Source organism: Vulpes lagopus, chromosome X (genome assembly GCF_018345385.1).
Source record: "Vulpes lagopus strain Blue_001 chromosome X, ASM1834538v1, whole genome shotgun sequence".
In the NCBI taxonomy this organism is placed as follows: domain Eukaryota; kingdom Metazoa; phylum Chordata; class Mammalia; order Carnivora; family Canidae; genus Vulpes; species Vulpes lagopus.
The window spans coordinates 64,816,251-64,842,192 of NC_054848.1; the positions used below are offsets into that span (position 1 = coordinate 64,816,251).

At 37.7% G+C, this 25,942-nt stretch overlaps 1 protein-coding gene across 8 annotated transcripts in view; it reads right to left on the reverse strand.

Annotated features, from left to right (window-relative positions):
• Positions 1-25,942, reverse strand: part of RPS6KA6 (ribosomal protein S6 kinase A6) — a 199,826-nt gene that overhangs the window by 150,840 nt on the left and 23,044 nt on the right. Inside the window, exon 2 of one of the 8 annotated variants that reach the window (XM_041740157.1) lies at positions 7,562-7,659. The exons of the other annotated variants lie outside the window; for them this stretch is intronic. The gene's annotated coding sequence lies outside the window, so the exon portion shown is untranslated. The remainder of the gene's footprint in view (positions 1-7,561; positions 7,660-25,942) is intronic. 8 annotated transcript variants of the gene reach the window in all.

A 25,942-nucleotide genomic window follows, 5' to 3' on the forward strand; every position in this document is an offset into this window, starting at 1 on the left:
TCAGAATGCTCCCATTTGGTTATTTTTTTTAATGCAGCAGATATGTGCTTGGGCCAGAAATAGAACCCAGGCTTTGAGGTTTTGCCAAATCATTTGACCTTGGTAACAAAGTATAGCTTCTGTGGGAGCCTAGGGCCAGAGATCACAAACATTAAAAGGTGAAAACTTCTTTTATCAGATTTTGCAATATGGTTATCATGAGGTTCATATATATGATCCTGTGTATATAACCATCTATTTTAAGTTATTAGCAACTTTTATTTACAAACATAACATAACTCCATTTTTTGTCCCCACTCCACATTTCATGGTTTTGATGTAACTTTTTACATCTTTTTATCCTCTATACCCCATAACTAATGATTGTAGTTTTAATTAACTATGTTTTCCTCCTAATCTTCATAAGTTTATGTGACTTAACCATTATCTTTATATATTTGTTAGTGAGATTTTTACTTTTGTATGTTTTCTTGTTGTTAACTACTGCCATTTCTTTTCAGAGTAAAGAAACCCCTTTGATATTTCTAATAAGGCTGATTTAGCAATGAGGAAATCCTCTAGCTTTTGCTCGTCTGGAACCCTCTTTATCTTTCCTTCAAAGTGCTGCAATGATAATCTTCCTGGGTAATATATTCTTACTTGGACTTTTTTTTCCTTTCAGTACTTTGAAAATGTTACTTTGAAACTTTCTGGCTTTCAATGTTTCCATTGAGAAATCTACTGATAACCTTATGAGATAGCCTTTGTATGTAACACATTGTTTTCTCTTGCTGCTTTTAAGATTTTTCTCTTTATATTTAACTTTTGACACTTTAATTATAATGCATCTTGGTGTGGCACTCTATAGGTTCATTCTATTCGGAATTCTCTGGGATTCCTGGATCTGATGTCTGTTTCCTTCCCTACATTAGGGGAATTTTTAGCCATTATTTCTACAAATAAATTCTCTGCCCCCCTTTCTAACTCTCTTCCCCTTCTGAGACCTCTATAATGTGAGTGTTGTGCTGCTTGATATTCTGTCAGAAGTCTATTAAGCTATCTTCATATTTATTGTTATTGTGTTTTCTAATTCCTGCTCTGTCCAGGTGAGTTCCATTGCTTTACCTTCCAGCTCACTGATCTGTACTTCTATTTTATCTAGTCTGCTGTTGCACCACTCCTGTTTATTTTTAAGTGCAGTTATTCTTCAGTTCTGTGACTTCTGTTTGGTACTTTGTTTTCTATCTCTTTGCTGAAGTTCTGTGTACATCCATTCTTCTCCAAAGAACAGTGTGCTCCTTTGTGAACATTACTTTGAATTCTTTATCATGTAGGTACCTTATCTCCATATTAGGAGTCTTTTTTGAGGCTTTGTCCTTTTCTTTCATTTGGAACATATTTCTCTGTACTTGCATTTTAATGAAACTTAAAATTAATTAAAAATTAATGATTTTCATTTTTAAAATTAAAATTAATTAATGTATGCATTTCTATATAACATCCAGTTCTCTCAGCCTCAAAGAAGTGGCCTTGAGTAGGTGACAATCCTTCTTGTTCAATCTTCCCTAGTTCTTCAGTTGTCTCTTGAACCTCTATGATGGTCTAAACCACCTGATTTAATCTTTATATGCCCCATCGCTGAGAGTATGTCAAGACGTGCCAATAATCTAAGTGGATGAACCTCATTTAGCACCTAGTTTCAGGATTGGAAGCCAGATCCTCAAGTAGCAGCTTTTAATGTGTGCAAATATATACAGTTGTCTGGAGCCATAACCATAAATCCCTGTTGGCTTCTGGACCAGGAGATCTGGAGGTGTCCCTTGGATGACAGTTGTAATCAGGGCTCCAGGTGAGTGTATAAGCTCTTTTCTAGGAAGTCTTATTAAGCTGTAGCAAAGCCAAGGGTGTGTGCAACCTGCTACTTTCCTGCTTATATTTCTTGGGTGTGTCCTCTTAGCCTATAGATATGTGGGTAACCAGAAAACCTGTCCTTATGCTGAAGCTCCAGGCTAGATAAATGAGCCCTTATACAGGAAAACCGGGGCTATGTTTCAGTCTGCTCTATGTGTAGTGCCCTGAGGCCTGCTAAATGCTCTTTCCAATTGTTACAGTTCCATGAAGCTCTCAAATTCCAACCCTCTTGGCCACCAGGGCCAGGCAATGAACTGCTGATCCCTGTGTGGACTGCATACTCCTACTGGCTTTAGCAATGCAGCTAAAGAATATAGTGGGTGGGGCATATTTCAGGCTACAGAAGGTAAATGTTGGAAACATGTCTTCAGGCACCTACAGGCTTCAACAATTCAGAGAGTCTTTGTGAATACACACATAGGATTCAGGCTGGGAACTGGAGGATGCTGTGACAACTCATGCTCATTTTACTGTTTCCTCTCTTTTAACCAGGTAAAATTGGTATATAACAGTCTATTAGTTCAGGTATACACCAAATATATTTGATATTTGCATACACTATAAAAATGATCACCAAAATAAGTTTAGCTCCCATACATCACCATATAATTGACCTTCCTCATACTTTTTTGCCTACATCCAACTCCGCTCCCCTTTGATAATCTACAATCTCTCTATGTCTATGAATTTTGGTTCACTCATTTGTTTTATAGATTCCACATATAAGTGAGATCATATGGGATTTGTCTTTTACTTATTTTACTTATTATGATACCATCAATGGCTATCCATGCTGTCAAAAATTATAAGATTTCCTTAATTTTTATGACTCATCAGTATTTCAAGGTATATATATGTATAGGACAATCTCTTCAATAAATGGTTTTGAGAAAACTGGACAGCCATATTCAGATCATCCATAGGTGACACCCATTCATCTTTATCCATTCATCCATAGATGACACTTAGGTTGATTTGGTATCTTGGCTACTATAAATAACACTGCAATGAACATAGGGGTGCATGTATCTTTTTGTATTAGTACTTGTTTTCTTTAAATAGATACCCAGACGTGGAATAGTGGAATAATATGGTAATTTTATTTTTAATTTGAGGAAGCTCCATACTGCTTTTCATAGTGACTACACAAATCTACATTTCCACCAAGAATATATGAGATTACCTTATCAACATTATCTCTCCAATGCCTGTTGTATCATCTTTTTGATAATTGCCATTCTGACAGGTATGAGATTATATCTCATTGTGGTTCTGATGTGCATTTCCCTGATGATTAGTAATGTCGAGCATCTTTTCATGGGCCTGTCGGCCATCTGTATGCATTCTTTGGTAATTGTTCAGATCCTCTGCCCAGTTTTAAACAAATTTTTTCTTGTTATTGAGTTTTATGAATTCTTTATATATTTTGGATATTAGCCCCTTACTGGATATATGATTTGCAAATATTTTCTCCCATTCAGAAACTTACCATTTTTTTGTTGATCTTTTCCTTCACTGTGCAGATCCAAACAAATATCTCCAGGAGCAAAGTCATGGAGCTTGCCCCCTGTTTTCTCCTAGGAGTTTTATGATTTTTGGTCATATACTGAAGATGTTAATCCATCTTGAGTTAAATTTTGTGTATGGTGGCAGACAGAAGTATTGTTTCATTCTTTTACATATGGCTGTCCAGTTTTCTCAAAACCATTTATTGAAGAGATTGTCCTTGCACCATTGTATATTCTTGGCTCCTTTTTCACAAATTAATTGACCATATATGTGTAGGTCTATATAACAGCTCCCTATTCTGTTGCATCTATTGTCCATTTTTATGGTAATAGGACATTGATTTGATTACTATAATTTTATAATATAGTTTGAAGTAAAAAGAAAATGAGATTCCTTCAGCTTTGTTCTTTCTCAAGATTGCTTTGACTACATGGGGTCTTTTGTTGTTCCATATAAATTTTAATAGTATTTCTTCGAGTTTGGTGGCAATACAATTGAATTTTGATAAGTACTGCACTGAGTTTGTAGATTTCTTTGAGTGGTATGGACATTTAACAATATTAATTCTTCCAGTCCATAAGCACAAATTATATTCCCATTTATCTTTGTTTTCAATTTCTTTCATCACTGTCTTATAGTTTGCAGTGTACAGGTCTTTCACCTCCTTGGAAAAATTTATTCCTATTTTATTCCCTTTAATGCCAATGTAAATTGGATTGTTTTTTTAATTTTTCTTTCTGGCAGTTATTAGTGTATAGAAACACAACAAATTTCTGCATATTGTTCTTGTATCCTGCAATTTTACTGAATTTATTTATTAGTTCTAATAGTTTTTTGGTGGAGTCTTTAGGGTTTTCTTTTTTTTTAAGATTTTATTTATTCATGAGACACACACACACAGAGAGAGAGAGAGAGAGAGAGAGAGAGAGAGAGAGAGAGAGACAGGCAGAGGGAGAAGCAGGCTCCATGCAGGGAGCCCCACGTGGGACTTGATCCTGGGTCTCCAGTCTCACGCCCTGGGCTGAAGGCAGGTGTTAAACTGCTGAGCCACCCGAGCTGTCCTGAGGTCTTCTATAGATAGTATCACGCTATCTGCAAATAGTGACAGTTTTACTTCTCCCCTTCAACTTCTATACCATTTCTTTCTTTTTTCTTACCTAACAGCCATGTCCAAACTCCCAACGTTATGTTAATAAAAGTGATGGAAGTGTGTATACTTGCCTTGTTCCTGATCTTAATGGAAAAGCTTTTAGCTTTTCATCACTGAGTATGACGCTTGCAATGGTTTTGACACCACATATGGCCTTTATCATGTTGAGGTACATTCCCTGTATATCTACAGTATTTAGTTTTTTCATACATAAGTGTTGAATTAAAAACAAAGTTCCGTATCTATTGAGAGGATCACATGATTCTTTCAGTGTATTGTTGAAGTCAATATCCCTGGTGAACTTAGTTGCATCCCTGGAACCAGTTTTACTTGAGGATAGGTTTTAACATGAGTTGCAATCATCTTTGAATGTTTGGTAGAATTAACAGTGAAGATCTCTGTCCCTAGAACATTTCTATTGTTCTCTTGTCTGTATCTCATTTATTTCCATTCTAGTCTTTATTATTTCATTCCTAACTTCTGCTTTGTTTGCTCTTTTTCTATTTCCTTTAGGTGAAAGTTAAATTATTAACTTGATATTTTTCTTTTTCCATCACTATGAATTTCTAGAAATGCTTTTACTATTTCTCATAGATTTTGATAAGCTGTATTTCCATTTTCATTTGTTCAATTTTTCCCCTTAAATGTATTCAGTGACCCATTGGTTGTTCAGTAGCATAATGTCCACATATTTGTGATTTTTCCCATTTTCTTTAATTGAGTTCTAGTTTCATACCATCCTGGTCATAAAAGATGTTTACTATAATTTCAAGTCTTCTTGAGTATATTGGAACTTGTTTTGTGGCCTAACATGTGATCTATCCTGAAGAACATATGCACTTGAGAACAAAGTGTATTCTACTGCTTTTGGACGGTATGTGGCATATATATCTATTAAATCAATTCAGTTTAATGGTTCTTTTAAGAGTATTGCTTATTCATTGCCGTTTCTGTCTAGATAATCTATCCTTTGAAGTGGGGTATTAGAGTCCCCTACTATTATTGTGTGCTGTGATTCTCCCTTTAGGTCTGTCAGTATTTTCTTTTTATATTTACATACTCCTAATGTGGGTGCATAAATATTTACAAATGTTATATCCTCTTGTTGGATTGACCCTTTCATCATTATGTAATGTACTTCTTTGACTTTTATTAGTCTTTGTCTCAAGACATTTTTGTCTCATGAATATAGTTACACCAGCTTTCTTTTCATTTCCATTTTTATTTCTTTTTTCCATCTCTTCACTTTAGGACGGTGTGTGTCATTAGAACTTAAATGAATATCCTGTGGCAATATAGAGATGAATCTTGTGGGGTTTTTTTTAGTTTTTTTTATTATTATTTATTTATGATAGTGAGAGAGAGACAGAGGCAGAGACACAGGCAGAGGGAGAAGCAGGCTCCATGCACCGGGAGCCCGATGTGGGACTCGATCCTGGGTCTCCAGGATCGCGCCCTGGGCCAAAGGCAGGCGCCAAACCGCTGCGCCACCCAAGGATCCCCTGAATCTTGTGTTTTAATCCATCCATACCACTCTTATCTTTTAACCTTCATACTAGCTTATAAGTGGTTAATCCACTACCTTACTATATATATGCCTTTACCAAGGAGGTTGTTTTTTTCATGTTTTATTGTTATTAGTGTCTTTTATTTTCAACTTAGAGAAGCTCCTTTTACATTTCTTGTAAGACCAGTTCATTGGTGGTGATCTGCTTTAGCTGTTCCTTTTCTGGAAAATGTTTTCTCTCTCATTCAGTTCTGAGTGATAGCCTTGCCAAATAGAGTATTCCTGGCTGGAAGTTTTCTCCTTTTAGCACTTTGAATTTATCATGCCACTCCCTTCTGGTCTGCTGGGTTCTGTGCAAAAGAGGCCAAAGAATTATGGAAGTTCCCTTGCACCTAACAACTTGTTTTTCTCTTGCTGCTTTTAAGATACTTTTTCTTTGGGGTGCCTGGGTGGCTCAGTGGTTAAGCATCTGCCTTCAGTTCAGTGTGTGGTCCCTGAGTGCTGGGATCGAGTCCCACATCAGGCTCCCCTTAAGGCGCTTGCTTCTCCCTCTGCCTGTGTCTCTGCCTTTCTCTCTCTGTCTCTCAGGAATAAATAAATAAAACCTTTTTTTTTAAAAAAAAAAAAAGATACTTTTTCTTTAACTTTTGACATTTAATTATATTGTATCTCTGCAAACCTCTTTGGGTTCATTATATTTGGAACTCTCTGGGCTTCCTGGACCTGGATGTCTGTTTCCTTCTCTAGGTTAGGAAAGTTTTCAGCCTCTATTTCTTCAGGTAAATTTCTCTCCTTTTTATGGAACCCCTATGATGTAAATATTATTCCACTTCTTGTCCTATGGAGTTCTTCAACTATCTGACTTTTTTGGTTGTTGTTGCTCTAGTTGGGTTACTTCTGCTGCCCTATCTTCCAAGCCACTGATTTATTCTTCTACTTTATCCTGTCTGCCACTGAACCCCTCTCATGTATTTTTCAGTACAGTCATTGTATTCTCAAACTCTGTAACTTGTTTGATACTTTATGTTTTCTCTTTATTGAAGTTATTACTGTATCCATCCACTCTTCTCTCAAATTCAGTATCTTCATGACGATTACTTTGAACACTTCATCAGGAAGATTACTTACTTCCATTTCATTAAGGTCTTTTTCTGAGGCTTTGTGTTGTTCTTTTGTTTGGAACACATTTAATTTCCTTATTTTGCTTGACTTTGTGTTTATGCATTAGGCAAAACAGCTACTTCTCCCAGTTTTGAAGGAGTGTCTTTGCATAGAAGGTGAAACTTGTCATTCAATCTTGCCCTAACTCTCAACTATCTTTCAACCATTGTGATTATCTAAGTAGCCTTATTTACCTTAATAGGAAAAAAACCTGGCAGTGTCTAAAAAGTAGTGATTTCATTCAACTCTTAGATTCAGGCTGATTGAAAGCCAGTCCCTCAGACGGAAGCATTTAAATGTATGCAAATATATACAGTCAGACCACACTCATAGACCCTGCTCACCTCCAGACAAGTAGTTCTGGATTTGTCTCTGGGTCAATGTTGCAAGAACCAGGGCTTCAGAGGAGCATATAAGTTCCTTTCTGGGAGGTATCAGTGAGCTGTGACAAGAATAAAAGAGGGCATACAGATGGTGTCTCCTTGTCTGTATTCCTTGAGACTGCTTCTGTAGCCTTTACATTTGTGGCAAACCTGAAGCCTATCCCTCAGGTTGAAGTATCAGGACAATGAAATGGGCCATTTTCATGTGCAGACTGGAGGTATGTTTCAGTCTACTGTCGGTATATTACCCTGGGGTGGTATCCTGCCAAGAACTATCTTTCTGATTGTTATCATGCTGCAGGACACAGTAGTGCAATCTCCTCTGACCTCCAGAGCCAGGAAATCAAGATGATCCTCTGTGTGGACTACACTCACTTACTAGCTTTCGCAAGATTACAAGAAAGTATTGGGGTCAGGGTATGCTCATGCCTTTAGTGAGGCCAGGAAAGAGTGTTGGGAACAGGGCATGCCCACAGCTTTAGTAATGCTAGAAAAGAGACCCTAGTGGTGGGGCATGTCCATGGTTTTAGGAAGTCTTGAGAGGAGCACTGGGGGAGTAGGGGAAGCATGACTATGGCTTAACTGAAGTTAAGAAAGAGTGTTGGGGGCAGGGCATGCCTACAATTTTAGTGATGGTATAAAATATCATGCAGATAGGGCTCCCCATAGATTTAGCAAGGCAGGAAAAGAGAAATAGTAGTGGGGGATGTGCACTGTTTAGCAATGCTGGAAAGGAACATTGGCAGTAGGGCATTCTTTAGCTTTAGCAAGGTTGTATCCACATACCACCTATGCGAAGTAATAGAAGAATGAAAAAAAAAAATCATTCACTTCAGCTTTTCTATCCTGGAGGAAAATCCCAACTAACCCCTGACGCTCCAGCAGACTTTTTTAAGATTATAGCAACTGAATCGCCTTCACATACAATCAACTCACCTCTCAAACTGCTTTGTGTTGGTTCTTAGGAAAAATGAGTCTATGAGCAAGACCCTTTAAAGGAGTATCTCAGATCCCCATAGACTCCTTGGTCTCCTGGGTGTAAATGCCAGTGGTTCCCAAAGCCAGATGTTCCTGGAGGATTGTCTCTCTGGTGCATGTCCCAAGGCTGGGATGCTCAATGTGGGACACAAACCCCTCACTCCCCAGGGAGAGGCTCTGGGCCTGTGAGACTCCTCACTATTGTTTGTTACTGTACCAGTGATGGGTTTTTTTTTTTTTTTTTGGCCAGACTCCATCTCTACCTCTCCTTTGTCTCAATGTGGCTCTTTTACCTCTCATTATAGAGGAGGCTGTTCAGCTAGTTTTCAGTTCTTTTTCAGTGGGAATTATTCCATGTATTATTACAAATTTAGTGTGTCCATAGGAAGAGGTAATATAAGGATTTTCTTTGATTGCCATCTTAAACTAGACACAGCACCTTTCTTTTTGTTGTTGTTGTTATTGTTACTTGGTTTTTTTTTCTTAAAGATTTTATTTATTTGAGAGAGAGAAAGTGAGCATGAGCAGTGGGGAGGGGTAGAGGGAGAGGAACAAGCAGACACCCTGGTGAGTGAAGAGCCTGATGTTGGGCTTGATCCCAGGACCCTAAGACCATAACCTGAGCTGAAGACAGACACCTAACCAACTAAGCCACCCAGGAACCCTGGACATAGCAGCTTTCTTCTAAAACAACTGAATGAGTACCAAATAAAGTCACCAATGATGTCTATTTTGCTAATAGATCCATCAGTCCTTATCTTACTTGATGCTGCTACAGCATGTTGCAGTTGACCACTCTTCTATCTGAGTCTATAGATCCTGTTATGTCACACTTTCATTATTTTTTTACTGTAATTTCTTTTTTTTTTCACTATCCATGAAACATTGTAGATCCTTAGGAAATGGATTTGGGTCACCTTCTAATCTCACTCTACACTCTTTCCTCAGACAGCTAATTTACTGACATGATTCACATTTACTCAGAGACTATTCTCCTGAACTCCTGATCCACATTTCCAACAACTTACTTGACATATCCACTTACTTATCTCAAGTCTCTCAAAAATAACTAATACAAAAAAAGAATTGAGGATACCCTCACACATAACATGCAAAAATCTGCTTTATTTCAGGGCTCTCAATTTCAATAAATAGTACTACCACCTACTATCTTATCTCAAAGGCACATATAATACTATGGGGGATAAAAAAAAAAAGAAAAAACCTGTGAAAGACTCATCATTAACATACAGAAAGAAGCACAGTAACCAGAAAGGTCACAAACCAATATTAAGGCAGAAGCCTGAGAACTGAAATTTTATTACAAACGAGTCTCAGGATTATCCATAGAAAAGGTAATACTGCTTCCTTCTGTTACCTTAGTTACTTGTAACTTCCTATTCAAACCATATTATAACAAATTTACCATGAACTTGTAGGTATGAAAAAACTAAAAATATAATTAATCTGATTGAGTCAAAGAAATCACTGCATACTAAAAATCATTTCAGTCTACAGAAATCTTTAATAAGAGAACATTCCACTACTCTCACCTCATCTACCTTCAACAAAATACCAAGTTTTCAATATAAGAATATTCATGCCTACAGAAGACCTCAGCATTCATTAAGATTTACTAAAATTTAAGTCCTTTCGACATGTTTGAAAACAAAAATATTTTCAGAATTCTTTGGAACAGTAAATCTTTATATCAAAAATAAACTTTGTTATTTGAAAAGACAAGCAGACATGCTGTTTCTACCAACTAAGGGCCAAAAGGGAAGAAACCGGTTTCTATAGAAATTCTGGAAAGCTTGGCAACAATAAGGTAATAACGTATTCAGATATTCTAAAACTCAAGTAAACAGAATCTTAGAGCCAAGTGAACAATTCTTTAAAACTATTTTCATTTTCTCGGAAAATGAACAGATAATTTTAAAAGATTCTGGAGAAAAAAAGATTCTGGGTAAACAGGAATATTAAACTGAGTTGCAATACTTACCTGATATCAGAAAATCATATGGCCCATCTTAAACCAATGATTTCTTAAAACTAGCAACAAAAGCATGTTATGGAAAACTGAACTAAGAAAAATATATTTTCTTAAGGCCATTCAGATCCTTAAAATTGGAGGTAGGGTGGGAAAACGAACATATTGGTACAGATAGTTTTTTTTTTAATTTTTATTTATTTAAGATAGTCACACAGGGAGAGAGAGAGAGAGAGGCAGAGACACAGGCAGAGGGAGAAGCAGACTCCATGCACCGGGAGCCCGACGTGGGATTTGATCCCAGGTCTCCAGGATCGCGCCCTGGGCCAAAGGCAGGTGCCAAACTGCTGCGCCACCCAGGGATCCTGGTACAGATAGTTTTGTAAAAGAGTTATTATCCAGCCATGATAACCCTATTAAGCATATACCTGTTTCACAGTGTTAAATTCAGGACTAATTAACAGAATTCATGGCTCGATTTTCAAAGATATACCAGAAAAGGAAATGGAGAGGTAAACAAGTAAGGAAGAACAAGTTACAAGGTGAGAAGAAATATGGGTGATGTAAATGTTTTACAAAATATACACGGGGCACCAGCCTTCACAACAAACTTGATAGTATTATAAACTTTCAAGTAGTCTTCAGGATCCCCAAATTCCACATAGTAAATGAAAGGATTTCATTTATGTGATACCTAATGTTAAAATTTAAGAAGTTCACATCTAAAGAAAAATTTTTCCCTTAAATAAGCTTCACTTTTACAGGTTAAGCACTGAATGATTTGGAAAGAATTCTTTCATTTTTTCACTTCATTTACATAACTCCTGTAAATTATATCTAAACTTAGAGGTAGCCATATCTGCCTAGAATAAAGTTGTCTATATATTTAATTAAGCCCATGGTATAATAAAACAAAAACAAACCCTCCCAATTAATTAATGTGGCAGACAGAATTTAAAATGTGGCCCCATGATCCTTGCCTCTTGGTGTTCACGCCCTTGTCTAACCCCTTTCTCCTTGAGAGTGGACAGGACCTGTGCTTACTTACAATCAACATAATATGGCAAACTTGATGGGATTTCACTTCTGTTGCATTATTTAAGACTCTAGAGATTTTCTTTGCTGATTTGATTGAACTAAGTCATCATGCTGAGGAAGCCCATAAAACATGGCAGCCTCTAGGAGCTGAGAGCAGCCTCCAGTTAATATGCAGGAAGAAGCCAGGGTCCTTAGTCCTACAACTCCAAGGAAAGGGATTCTGCCAATAATCTGAGAGAGTTTAGAAACAGGTTCTTCCCCAGTTAGGCCTCCAGATAACAATATAGGACAACTGAAAACTTCAACTCAGATGTTTGGGACCCTAAGGAGAAGACCTAGCTAAGCAATGCCTGGATATCTGGCCCATATAAACTGTAAAATAATAAATGTTTCTTGGTTTAAGCTACAAAGTTTATGAGAATTTGTCAAGCAACAATGGACATGTAATAAAGAAACTATTGGACAAAAGTCTATGTGGTTTAAAATTCCCTCCTAAAACTTTCTGGAGAAAACATTTACTATTTAATACTTTTAGACTATATTGTTACTTATTAATTTCATGTCTTCTCATTTGGTAGACACGACACTATTTACATGCTAGTAAATGACCTAGGAAAAATAATCAAGCACGCCAAATTTTTGTTAGTAGAACATGACCTAATTAATTTGGGTTTTAGTTAACTTAAGATTGAACAGTTATATTTTTGTCTTCTAAACCTGCTTTCTGAAAAATCAATTACTAATGTAATAAGCACAGTATAGAGAACATAAGGTCATATTTCTTTAATAATCATGCATATTTCAGTGTATGAGTAGCTATCCCTTAGAATAAGAATGATCAAGAATGCAGCTTTGTTGCTATGAAATAAGTTACCAAAATAAAAATGCAATTAGCCCAGAAAATATTCTTGGATTTTCTTTTTCAAAATAATTCCACCACCAGTGAGAATATGGAGAAATTGGAACCTCTGAGCACTATTAATGGCAATGTAAAATGGTACAGCTGCCTTGAAAAACAATATAGTAGTTCCTAAAAAAATAAAAATGAAATGACTATATTATCAAGCAACCACACATCTGGGTATATACCCAAAGGGACTGAAAGCAGGATCTCAAAGAGATATTTCTATACCATGTTAAAAGCAACATTAATCATAGAAACCAAAAGATGCAAGCAACCGAAGTGTCTACCAAAAGATGAATGAATAAATAAAACTTGGTACATACATACAATGGAATGTTACTCACTTCTACAAAGGAAGTAAATTCTGACAGATGCTACAACATGGATGAATCTTAAAGATTTTATGCTACATGAAATTAGCCAATCACAAAAAGACCAATACTGTATGCTTCCATTTATATATCTAAAGTAGTCAAATTCAGAGACAGAAATGAGAATTGGTGGCTGCTTGGGGTGGGGAAGAGGGTACAATGGGGGATAATTAATGATTAAAGAGTTTCAGTTTTACAAGATGAGGATTTCTGAAGATTAATGGTACAACAATGTGAGTGTACTTAACACTACTGAACTGTACACTTAAAATTGGCTAAGATGGCAAATTTTCTGTTGAGTAACAATTTAGAAATACTATAAAAATAATAATAAAATAGGAGTGCCTATGTGGCTCTGTTGGTTAGCAACCAACTCTTGATTTCAGCTCAGGTCGTGATCTCAGGGTCCTGGGATCGAGCCCCATGTTGGGCTCTGCACTTAGCTGGAAGTTTGCTTGAGGATTCTCTCTTGCCCTCTCCCTTTGACCACACTCCTGCTTGTGCACACTCTGTCAATCTCTAAAATAAACAATCTTTAATAATAATACAATAATAATTCCAATCTGTCAGATAAATTTCTTGCCATATTTATCTGGATGAAGCTTTGTGAGGGCAGATACTGTGTTTTATTCATGAGAGAGGCATAGTAGTAGTATCATGAAAAGAGCAATGTTGTAATGTCAAACAAATCTAGATTCCAATTCTAAAACTCTACTTTTACTGCCTTGAGAAAGTTTCTTAAACTTTCTAAGTCTCAATTTCTTCATCTGTAAAATAAGCAATTTAGGGTTTTAAGGATTTATTTTTTTATTTATTTTTTTAAAATTTTTATTTATTTATGATAGTCAAAGAGAGAGAGAGAGAGAGAGGCAGAGACACAGGCAGAGGGAGAAGCAGGCTCCATGTACCGGGAGCCCGATGTGGGATTCGATCCTGGGTCTCCAGGATCGCGCCCTGAGCCAAAGGCAGGCGCCAAACCACTGCGCCACCCAGGGATCCCGGTTTTAAGGATTTACATAAAACAGCTAGCATTCTCTGACATGTGCTCAATAAATGCCTGATGTGTAATTGTTTTCCTGCCAAAAAGAAAAGCAACATATAGAGGAAACATTTTATTTATTTATTTTTTATTTTTTTTAATTTTTTATTTATTTATGATAGTCACAGAGAGAGAGAGAGAGGCAGAGACACAGGCGGAGGGAGAAGCAGGCTCCATGCACCGGGAGCCCGACGTGGGATTCGATCCCGGGTCTCCAGGATCGCGCCCTGGGCCAAAGGCAGGCGCCAAACCACTGCGCCACCCAGGGATCCCTAGAGGAAACATTTTAAATAATAATTTTCCAAAGAAGAATGATGCTACCTATAAGCAAAATAAAACATTTTGAATGAAAACTTTCTACTACAACATGATATGTTACTGATTTAATAGTTTTAGTTTAAACATATGACACATTTTAGGGAAGATTACTTTTAAAATAATGATGGAATCATTTTTGTTCAGCTTGAAAAGAATCTTCTAAACCATAAAGATACCTATGTAGGCATCATGAATATACACCTTGCTATAAGAATCACAAATTAGAAGTGAAAAGTATCTTTGTATATTTTTTCTGTAACACATTTTATCAATTTCACTAAGACGGTTAGTTGGGCATTTCCAAGAATAAAGGTCTTTTTGTTTTCAAGTCCACATGGAAGGTTTCCCTTACATACTGAGATTTAAACTATTAAATACATTGAAACCTGCATTAATAGTTAAAACCATAAAAAGTGTTATGGCCATTTATCCAGTAGACTATCTTTTTAATATTTTAGATTGAATTTTATAGTCAACATACTACTTATGGAAACTTTGATAGCATCTACAATATTCATTTAAAATGATCGGCCGAATCTATCCTGCTTTTCTATTTATACCATATTCATGTTGTTTTTATTCCAATAGTTTGTCCTTTGAAATACCCACACTACCACTGTCACTGCTTCAAGACAACTTGAAAAACAATAATTCTACTTCAAATCAATCTGAAAGACTTGTCTTTTAAAGAGTCTCAGGATGGCCGAGAGTTTACCAGCTCCAAGCTATTATGCCTCTAACTATTTAAAAACAATTATGAGGTTCTAGTATGAAATGGATATGCTGATAAAGCATAGAAATAGTCCAAATTTAAATGTGAATGATCTTTGAAGTGTTTCCCATTTTGTCTTCTTTTTTTTTTTTCTTAAAAATCTTATTTATTTATTCATGATAGAGAGAGAGAGAGAGAGAGGCAGAGACACAGGCAGAGGGAGAAGCAGGCTCCATGCAGGGAGCCCGACGTGGGACTCGATCCCGGGACCCCGGGGTCACGCCCTGGGCTGAAGGCAGGTGCTAAACCGCTGAGCCACAGGGGCTGCCCGAAGTGTTTCCCATTTTGGGTTACCTGTGCTTTCAAATATCAACTCACCAAGACTCAATGTCACACCATCCCTTTTTCCTTCCACCTTACCAGACCTAAATGTCTATCTATAAATACTGTCTTCTTACTATCTGTTTCATCCCTCTATCATACTTTAAGCTCCCTGAGGAAATAGCTCATGGATTACAACTCCTCACTAAACCCAGGATATAGGATATTGTCTAAAACACAGTAGATCGTGGAATAATATATCTGGAATGGAATAAATGAATTTGTAATCTAAATGAACTCAATGTAGGAATGCCTGGGTGGCCCAGCAGTTGATCATCTGCCTTCGGCCCAGGGCGTGATCCTGGAGTCGTGGGATCAAGTCCCACATCAGGCTCTCTACATGGGGCCTGCTTCTCTCTCTGCCTATGTCTCTGCCTCTCTCTGTGTGTGTCTCTCATGAATAAATAAATAAAATATTTTTAAAACTTTATCAGAGGTCCCTATTTTTGGGACACCTGGGTGGCTGAACGGTTGAGCATCTACCTTTAGCCGAGGGCCTGATCCCAGATATAATGGTCCCATTTCGGGCTCCTTGCATGGAGCCTGATTCTCCGCCTTCTGCCTGTGTCTCTGTTTCTCTCTGTGTGTCTGTCATGAATATATAAAATCTTTAAAAAAATAAAAAATAAATGAATTCAATGTAAAAACAACTTCAAAAACAACTGTGATAGGTTTACCTTAGAATTTATTTTCTTAATTGAAATATTTAAAATAAACTTTAAAACTTAATCATAAAATATTTCTGGTAAGTCATTTTGCTTATCATTTTTAACTTAATTTTAAATTCTAAGAGACAACAAAAATTCAGCTCTTTCAAAATCATATTAAAAATACATAGTTGAGTCATTCATATGATTTTTAGATATGTTATTAATTCTTGATATTTCATATTTTGCATACAAATTATTTCAAGGGGTTATTCTTTTTCAGTTAGATTCTTCTTTTATTAGAGTTCAATTTGCCAACAAACAGCATTAACACACGGTGCTCAACACGAAAAGTGTCCCCCTCAGTGCCAATCACCCAGTTACCCCAAACCTCTCCACCTCCATTTCCAATATCCCTTGTTCCTTTCCCAAATTACGTTTCTCTCATGTTTTGTCACCCTCACTGATATTTTCACTCATTTTCTCTCCATTCCTCTTTATTCCCTTTCACTATTTTTATATTCCCCAAATGAATGAGACCATATGATTGTCCTTCTCCAATTAACTTCCTTCACCCAGCATAATACCATAATACCCCAGTTCCACCCACGTTGAAGCAAATGGTGGTATTTGTAGTTTATAATGGCTGAGTAATATCCCAATGTATACATATACCACATCTTCTTTATCCATTCATCTTTTGATGGACACTAAGGCTCCTTCCACAGTTTGGGTATTGTGGACATGGCTGCCATAAACATTGGGGTGAAGGTCTGCCGGCATTTCACTGCATCTGTATCTTTGGGGTAAAGCTCCAACAGTGCAATTGCTGGGCTGTAGGGCAGATCTACTTTTAACTACTGAGGAAGTTCCACACGGTTTTCCAGAGGGGCTGCACCAGTTCACATTCCCACCAACAATGCAAGGGGGTTGCCCTTTCTCCACATCCTCTCCAACACTTGTTATTTCGTGTCTTGTGAATTTTCCCCATTCTCACTGGTGTCAGGGGGTATCACATTGTGGTTTTGATTTGTATTTCCCTGATGGCAAGTGATGCAGAGCATTTTCTCATGTGTGTGTTGGCCATGTCTATGTCATAATCTGTCAGATTTCTGTTCATGTCTTTTGCCCATTTCATGATTGGATTGTTTGTTTCTTTGCTGCTGAGTTTAATAAGTTCTTTTTAGATCTTGGAAACTAGCCCTTTATCTGATATGTCATTTGCAAATATCTTCTCCCATTCTGGAGGTTGTCTTTTAGTTTTGTTGACTGTTACTTTTGCTGCGCAAAAGCTTCTTATCTCGAAGAAGTCCCAATATTCATTTTTTATTTTGTTTCTCTTGCCTTCATGGAGGTATCTTGCAAGAAGTTGCTGTGGCCAAGTTCAAAAAAGGTGTTGCCTGTGCTCTCCTCTGGATTTTGATGCAATCTTGTCTCACATTTAGATCTTTCATCCATTTTGAGTTTATCTTTGTGTATGGTGTAAGAGGATGGTCTAGTTTCATTGTTCTGCATGTGGATGTCCAATTTTCCCAGCAACATTTATTGAAGAGACTGTCTTTTTTTCCAGTAAATAGTCTTTCCTGCTTTATCGAACATAAGTTGACCATAGAGTTGAGGGTCCACTTCTGGATTCTCTATTCGGGTCCATTGATCTATGTGTCTGTTTTTGTACCAGTACCACACTGTCTTGATGATCACAGCTTTGTAGTACAACCTGTAATCTGGCATTGTGATGCCTTCCGCTCTGGTTTTATTTTTCAATATTCCCCTGGCTATTCAGGGATTTTCCTGATTCCACACAAATTTTAAGATGATTTGTTCCAACTCTCTGAAGAAAGTCCATGGTATTTTGATAGGAATTCCATTAAATGTGTAAATTGTCCAGCATATCATTGACATTTTCACAATATTAATTCTACCAATCCATGAGCATGGAATATGTTTCCATCTCTTTGTGTCTTCCTCAATGTCTTTCAGAAGTGTTCTGTAGTTTGTAGGGTATAGAACCTTTACTTCTTTGATTAGGTTTATTCCTAGGTATCTTATGATTTTGGGTGCAATTTAAATGGGATTGACTCCTTAATGTCTCTTTTTTCAGACTCATTGTTAGTGTAGAGAAATACCACTGACTTCTGGGCATTGATTTTGTAACCTGCCACACTGCCGAATTGCTGTATGAGTTCTAGCAATCTTGGGGTGGAGTCTTTTGGGTTTTCTCTGTACACTATCATGTCATCTGTGAAGAGGAAGAGTTTGACTTCTTCTTTGCCTGTTTGGATGCCTTTTATTTCTATTTGTTGCCTGATTGCTGAGGCTAGGGCTCCTAGGACTATGTTGAATTGCAGTAGTTAGAGTGGACATCCCTGTAGCATTCCTGATCTTAGGAGAAAGGATCCCAGTGTTTCTCCATTGACAATGATATTTGCTGTGGGATATTCGCAGATGGCTTTTAAGATTGTGAGGAATGTTCCCTCTATCCCTACACTCAGAATAGTTTTGATCAGGAATGGATGCTGTATTTTGTCCAATGCTTTCTCTGCATCTACTGAGAGAATCATATGGTTCTTGGTTTTTCGCTTGTTGACATGATCTATCACATCTATTGCATCATGAGTGTTGAACCAGTCTTGAATTCCGCGGGGAAAATTTCACTTGGTCATCGAGAAAAATCTTCTTAATGTACTGTTGGATCCTGTTGGCTAGTATCCTGCTGAGAATTTTTACATCTGTGTTCATCAAGGATATTGGTGTATAATTCTCCTTTTTGGTGTGGTCTTTTTCTGATTTTGGAATTAAGGTGATGCTAGCCTCATAGAACGATTTTGGAAGTATTCCATTCATTTCTGTCTTTCCAAACAGCTTTAGAAGAATAAATATTGTTTCTTTTGTACATGTTTGGTACAATTCCCCTGGGAAGCCATCTGGCCCTGGACTTTTGTGTCTTGGGTGGTTTGGATAACTGCTTCAATATCCTCCCTGGTTATTGGCCTATTCAGGTTTTCTATTTCTTCTGTTCCAGTTTTGGTAGTTGGTGGTTTTCCAGAAATGCGTCCATGTCTTCTAGATTGCCTAATTTATTGGCATTTAGCTACTCATAATAAGTATTTAAAATCATTTGTATTTCCCTGGTATTGGTGGTGATTTCTTCTTTTCCATTCATGATTTTATTAATTTGAGTCTTTTTTATTTTTAATAAGGCTGGCTAATGGTTTATCTATCTTATTAATTCTTTCAAAGAACCAACTCCTGATTTTGTTGATCTGTTCCACAGTTCTTCTGGTCTCTATTTCATTGAGTTCTGCTCGAATCTTTATTAATTCTCTTCTTCTGCTGGGTGTAGGTTTTATTTGCTCTTCTTTCTCCAGTTCTTTTAGGTGCAAGGTTATGTTTCGTATTTGAGTTCTTTCGTGTTTGGACAGACGCTTGCATTGTGATATATTTCACCCTCAGGACTGCTTTTGCTGTATCCCAAAGATTTTGAATGGTTGTATCTTCATTCTCATTAGTTTCCATGAATATGTTAATTCTTCTCTAATTTCCTGGTTGACCCTTTCATCTTTCAGTAGGATGGTCTTTAACCTCCACGTGTTTGAATTTCTTCCAAATTTCTTCTTGTGATTTAGCTCAAGATTCAAAGCATTATGGTCTAAAAATATGCAGATGACGATCCCAACATTTTGGTATCAGTGAAGAACTGATTTGTGACCCAGTATGTGGTCACAAATGGAGACCCAGTATGTGGTCTCTATTTTGGAGAAAGTTCTGTGTGCACTTGAGAAGAACGTGTATTTAGTTGCGTTTGGATGCAAAGTTCTGTAAATATCCATGAAATACATTTGGTCTGTTGTATCATTTAAAGCTCTTCTTTCTTTGGAGATGTTGTGCTTAGAAGATCTGTTGATTGTAGAAAGTGCTATATTCAAGTCACCAAGTATAAGTGCATTATTATCTAAGTATGTCTTAACTTTGATTATTAATTGATTGATATACTTTTTGCAGCTGCCACAATAGGTGCTTAAATATTCTTGATTGTTAGTTCCTCTTGTTGGCTAGATCCTTTAAGTATGATATACTGTCCCTCTTCGTCTCTTACAACAGTCTTTGGGATAAACTTTAATTTACCTGATATAGGGATGGTTACCTCTGCTTTCTTTTGAGGACCATTTGAATGGTCAATGGTTCTCCACCCTTTCATTTTCAGGCTGGAGCTGTCCTTAGGTCTAAAATGAGTCTCTTTTAGACAGCAAATAGATGGGTCTTGCTTTTTTATACAGTCTGAAACCCTGCGCCTTTTGGTGGGACCATTAAGCCCATTCACGTTCAGAGTTACTATTGAAAGATATGAATTTAGTGTCATCATAATACTTATTCAGTCCCTTTTTTGTGGATTGTTTCCTTAGATTCCCTCTTTATCTTACAGAGACCCCTTTAATATTTCTCACAGAGCTGCTTTAGTGATCACATATTCTTTCAATTTCTGCCTATCTAGAAGCTCTTTATCTCACCCCCTATTCTGAGTGAGATCCTTGCTGGATAAAGTATTCTTGGCTGCATGTTCTTCTCATTTAGGAAGCTGAATATATCCTGCCAGCCCTTTTTGTCTTGCCAGGTCTCTGGGGAGAGGTCTGCTGTTAATCTTATCCTTCTCCCCATAAAGGTTAGGGATTTCTTGTCTCTTGCTGCTTTAAGGATCTTATCTTTATCTTTGTAATTTCCAAGTTTCACTAGGAAATGTCAGGGCATTGAACAGTTTTTATTGATTTTTAGGGGGTGGATCTCTCTATCTCCTGAATCTGAATTCCTGTTTCCCTCCCCAAGTTAGGGCAGTTCTCAGCTATGATTTGTTCAAATACACTTTTTGGTCCTCCGTCCCTTTTGGCGTCCTCTGGAACTCCAATTAAACGTAGATTTTTCCTTCGGAGGCTGTCATATATTTTCCTTAACCTGTCCTCATGATCTTTTAATTGTTTTCCTCCTTTTTCCTCAGCTTCCTTCCCTGCTATCAACCTGTCTTCTATGTCACTCACTCGTTCTTCTACCTCATTAACCCTCATCATTGGGACCTCCAATTTGGATTGCATGTCATTTAATTGATTTTTAATTTCGGCCTGATTAGATATAAATTCTGCAGTCATGAAGTTTCTTGATTTCTTTATCCTTTTTTTCCAGAGCCACCAGTAGCTTTATAATTGTGCCTCTGAATTGGCTTTCTGACATTGAATTATAATCCCAATTCTGTAACTCTGTGGAGAGACTACTGTTTCTGCATCTTTATTTTGCATTGAGTTCTTCTTTATAGTCCTTTTGCTCACTTCAGAGTGGCTAAAAACAAGTTGCACTGAAAAAAAATGAAGGAAAAAGGGGGTGAAATGGGAAAAGAAAGAAAAAACAAAAAAAAGGAGGGGTATCTTCTGATTCTATATATTGTAAGTCCCTAGACTTCCCCTGTAGCTTTCCAGCACTGCTTGGTTAATAACTTGCTCTTCCCCTGTCCTTCCAGCTGGTCTTCTGGTGGAGGGGCCAGCTGGGTGTGTGCACCTGGGGAAGCTGCCTCACCCCCTGCTAAGTGCAGGGTTCAGTGGGAGCTGTTTATCTTGTGAGGGCCCTGCTCCATGGTGGCCCCGCTCTGTCCCAGGCACAAGGTGACATCAGGAGGAACAAGAACAACAGTGGTGGCAGCCAGCTCTCCAGCCTTGGAGTCAGCTCCAGCAGTAATAACTGTAGTCTTGCAGTCCACAGGAGCCTGGATGCTCCAGGAGTGGGGGGCATTGATCTGCACAGTTTGAGGCCACCCAGCGGCCAAGAGCATCCAAGCTGTCCTATGTCCTCCCAGCCTCCGCCTGTCCCAAGGGGAGTGCCGGATCCTGGGCTGGGTACCCCAGCGCCTTGGGCTCTGGGTCCTGCATGGCTGTAATGGTGTGCCTAGGGCTGCACAGCCCCCTCCGCGCTTCAAAGAGTCCCCTTTAATATTTCTTGTAAGGCTGGTTTAGTGTTCATAAATTCCTTTAATTTTTGTTGCTCTGAGAATCTTTTTATCTCTCCTTATATTCTAAATGATAGCCTTGCTAGACAGAGTAGTATTCTTGGCTGCAGATTTTTTCCTTTTCATCACTTTGTATATATTGCACCACTCCTCTAGTCAGCCAAGTTGCTTTGAAAAATCTGCTGATAGGTGATCCCTGGGTGGCTCAGCAATTGAGCACCTGCCTTCAACCCAGGACATGATCCTGCAGTCCTGGGATCGAGTCCCACATTGGGCTCCCTGCACGGAGCCTGCTTCTCCCTCTGCCTGTGTCTCTGCCTCTCTCTCCTTCTGTCTCTCTCTTTTGTGTCTCTCATGTATAAATAAAAAATCTTTTAAAAAGAAGAAAAATCTGCTGATATCCTTATGGTGTTTCTTGTGTATGTATCTTTTTTTTCTCTTGGAACCTTTAAAATTCTTTATTTTTTAAAAGATTTTATTTATTTATTCATGAGAGACACAGAGAGAGAGAAGCAGAGACACAGGCAGAGGGAGAAGCAGGCTCCATGCAGGAAGCCCGATGTGGGACTGGATCCTTGGTCTCCAGGATCACACCCTGGGCTGAAGGTGGCACTAAACCACTGAGCCACCCGGGCTGCCCTAAATTTATTTAATTACCACTATTTTTACCACTTTAAGCCCTATGTGTCTTGGTGTGGACCTCCTTGTCAACCTGTATTTTCTTTTTAACTTTTTTAACCTGTATATCCAAATGAATTTTACTGCAGTAAATTTTTTAAAAAGCCAACAAAATTTATTCTTATTTTTTATGCTTTTTGAAACCAAGAACTTTATGGACAGAAACTTATGAAAAACACCTCCTGAAGGCAGGAAGAATTAGATTAGATTTTAGAAGCAGTTAGTCTTAAAAAGAGCTTATGCATACATATATTTAGTTCACTTTTTGGAACCTGCTTAATTAACCTAAATACCTTCCAATATTTTACTTTTGCCATACTAAATGCTACAGAGTTTTTTTTTTTAATTTTATTTATTTATGATAGTCATACAGAGAGAAAGAGAGAGGCAGAGACACAGGCAGAGGGAGAAGCAGGCTCCATGCGCCGGGAGCCTGATGTGGGATTCGATCCCGGGTCTCCAGGATCGCGCCCTGGGCCAAAGGCAGGCGCCAAACCGCTGCGCCACCCAGGTATCCCTGCTACAGAGTTTTAAAACAAAGTCAAACACACTGCTTTTTGAAAAATGTATAATCTAAGAATGTAAAAACTGAAATGATGACACTTTGTTTCTCTCAAATTAAAGAGATAATGAATCTAAAGTTACAAATTTATTCCATTGGGATAAGTCTCCAAAACAACACCCTAATTCAAGACGACTCTCTTCAGACATGTTCTTTCTAGAAAAAAAAAATAGCCATGCCACGGCCCTCTTAATAATCTTTCTGCAACACAGAACCTGATACTTTAAATAAAAGTGCTAAAGTCAGTCTTAAATTATCTAGCCAAACCTAAGTTTCACAGGAACCATAAATATATATCTGTTAAAATGTGTCACATAAGCTATTATTTATCCTGCTATTTTGAACAATCTCAGTGAAAATGAGAATAAGCCTAATTTTAAAATTTTACTATTATGACTAGAATAGGAATTTATGCTTTCTTCCATATTTTAGCATACATATCAGCAAGCTGGAGATGAAATATACAAAATCAAATATCACTGAATTGAGAAATATCCCTGGCAACTTGAAGGGTGACTTGATAACCAAGAAAAGCAACCTCTAGAAACTTCATTATTTCAACATCAATGCAGCAAGTTCAAAGAACTAAGAAATCCAAATTCAAAGACAATCTATTAGTAAAAGGAAGTCTTCTTTCCCATATAGCAAAAATGATGGCAGAAGAACATTAAATTAAAGCAAGAGGGACATACAATCAACATAACAATCCTCTCCAACTGCCATAATCAAATGCCAGAACTAAGGGTGCCTGGGTGGCTCAGTCAGTTTCCCTTCAACTGAGGTCATAATCCTGGGGTCCTGGGATCATATCCTGCACCGGACTCCCTGCGCAGGGAGTCTGCTTCTCCCTCTCCTTCTACCTCTTCCCTATGCTAGTGCATGCTCTCTCTCTCTCTCTCTCTCTCTCTCTCTCTCTCTCTCTCTCAAATAAATAAATAAATAAATAAATAAATAAATAAATAAATATAAAAAATAGTACTTAAAAAAAGAACAGGACACAAATTGAATTATCATACAATCATTCTTGATAGCTCGTTTAAACAGAAGGAAATCTATTAATTTTTTGTTTAACTATCACAACACCTAGATGGTTCAGTCGGTTAAGCTTCTGCCTTTAGCTCAGGTCATGATCCTAGGGTGCTGGGATTGAGCTGTGCATCAGGCTCCATGCTCAGCAGGGAGTTTGCTTCTCTCCTTCTTCCCGTCCCCCACTTTGTGCTCTCTTGCCCTATCTCTCTCTGTCAAATGAATAAAATATATTTTTTAATTTTAAACTATCAATATAAATTTTTTATTTACATATTTTTAATTGGAGTTCAATTTGCCAACATAAGGCATAACACACAGTGCTCATGCCATGAAGTGCCCCCCTCAGTGCCCATCATCCAGTAACCACCACCCCCTGCCCACTCCCTTTCCACCACCCCTTGCTCGTTTCCCAGAGTTAGGAGTCTCTCATGTTCTGTCGCCCTTTCTGATATTTCCCATTCATTTTTTCTCCTTTCCCCTTTATTCCCTTTCACTATTTTTTACATTCTCCAAATGAATGAGACCATATAATGTTTGTCCTTCTCGGATTGACTTATTTCACTCAGCATAATACCCTTCAGTTCCATCCATGTCAAAGCAAATGGTGGGTATTTGTCGTTTCTAATGGCTGAGTAATATTGCATTGTATACATATACCACATCTTCTTTATCCATTCACCTTTCGATGGACCATTCTCTTACACCATACAGAAAGATAAACTCAAAATGAATGAAAGATCTAAATGTGAGACAAGATTCCGTCAAAATCCTAGAGGAGAACACAGGCAACACCCTTTCTGAACTTGGTCACAGTAACTTCTTGCAACATACATCCATGAAGGCAAGAGAAACAAAAGCAAAAATGAACTATTGGGACTTCATCAAGATAAGAAGCTTTTGTACAGCAAAAGAAACAGTCAACAAAACTAAAAGACAACATACAGAATGGGAGAAGGTATTTGCAAATGACGTATCAGATAAAGCGCTAGTTTCCAAGATCTATAAAGAACTTATGAAACTCAACAGCAAAGAAACAAATAATCCAATCATGAAATGGGCAAAAGACATGAACAGATATCTCACAGAGGAAGACATAGACATGGCCAACAAGCACATGAGAAAATGCTCCGCATCACTGGCCATCAGGGAAATACAAATCAAAACCACAATGAGATACTACCTCACACCAGTGAGAATGGGGAAAATTCACAAGGCAGGAAACTACAAATGTTGGAGGGGATGTGGAGAAAGGGGAACCCTGTTGCACTTTCGGTGGGAATGTGAACTGGTGCAGCCACTCTGGAAAACTGTGTGGAGGTTCCTAGATATATTTTTTAAAGATTTTGATTATATGACTGAGAGAGCGTGTGCACACGCAGCGTGCAAGGTGTAGAGGGAGAGAGAAAAGCATGCTCCCCGCAGAGCAGAGAGCCCAATGCAGGGATTGATCCTAGGACCCTGGGATCAGGACTTGTGCTGACAGCAGATGCTTAACTGACTGAGACACCCAGGCACCCTAAACTATCAATATTTTTTTTAAATGAAAAGAGTAGAAAGGAACTACCAGGTAATCTGCAAGTAGTAATACCACAAATGTATAGAATTAAAATATTAATGCCCCAGAAAAATTATATTTAAGAAAAGTCTTAATTTGTTAGTCTTTCTGACATAATATATTGTTCTTTCATATATTTCCTTGTGACTATGGA